Source organism: Seriola lalandi, unplaced genomic scaffold (genome assembly GCF_002814215.2).
Source record: "Seriola lalandi dorsalis isolate HSWRI2012SDOR001 ecotype SW California unplaced genomic scaffold, Sedor1 jcf7180002054976, whole genome shotgun sequence".
Classification (NCBI taxonomy): domain Eukaryota; kingdom Metazoa; phylum Chordata; class Actinopteri; order Carangiformes; family Carangidae; genus Seriola; species Seriola lalandi.
In genome coordinates this window covers 648,403-649,067 of record NW_019525526.1, presented here as the reverse complement: position 1 = coordinate 649,067, position 665 = coordinate 648,403, and the positions used below count along the sequence as shown (strand labels likewise).

Sequence of the window (665 nt, the reverse complement as noted above, 5' to 3'; positions counted from 1 at the left end):
GGTAGGGGTGGGGAGGGGGTGTTATCTCGATACTGTGGTCAGTGAAAATGTAGGGTGTTGGCCTCTTGTCATTTGTTGAGGTTTGTTTCCCCCTGCTGGTGTGAAAAATACTGTCAAGGCACAACTCACATTATGGCTGATTGTTATTTCACTCCATTGCTGCAGTTTGTGGAAATGTCTCATGGTTGTTGGATGATTCTCTTCTAGAGTGAAATATTTTTGACCAGTATTTGTGATATTTAATGAAATAATCAGACGACAGACACACAAAGAGAAGTGTACGTTATTGATATGATTATTGATATGCTTTATTTAGTCCAATAACGGACGAGCCTTTTCAATAACTCCAATTAAATGAGTTGATACTGTAGGTTAACTGTTCTCCATCAGCTCATAATGGTTATGATGGTCCAAACATGCCTCTTTGTCTTGAATAACAATGGATTATCCCGTATCCTTTAATAAGCACAACAGTCAAATTTTGTAGAGAAACTGGTTATGACGCCTAAAAAAGAAAACATCTCAAAAACTGAATTTACCATGTCAGCAAATCTTACCTTTGTTATAGTAATAACTATGTTGTCATGTTATAACATAACATCAGGAGAGACTTTAGTACAGAGGTTTTTGTTCAGCTTCCACATGTGTCTGTATCACTGTGTTGA

General features: G+C 37.0%; 1 protein-coding gene across 1 annotated transcript in view; it reads right to left on the bottom strand.

Moving 5' to 3' along the window:
* Positions 1-665, bottom strand: part of LOC147817305 (uncharacterized) — a 4,259-nt gene that overhangs the window by 1,379 nt on the left and 2,215 nt on the right. The gene's annotated exons all lie outside the window — the stretch shown is intronic.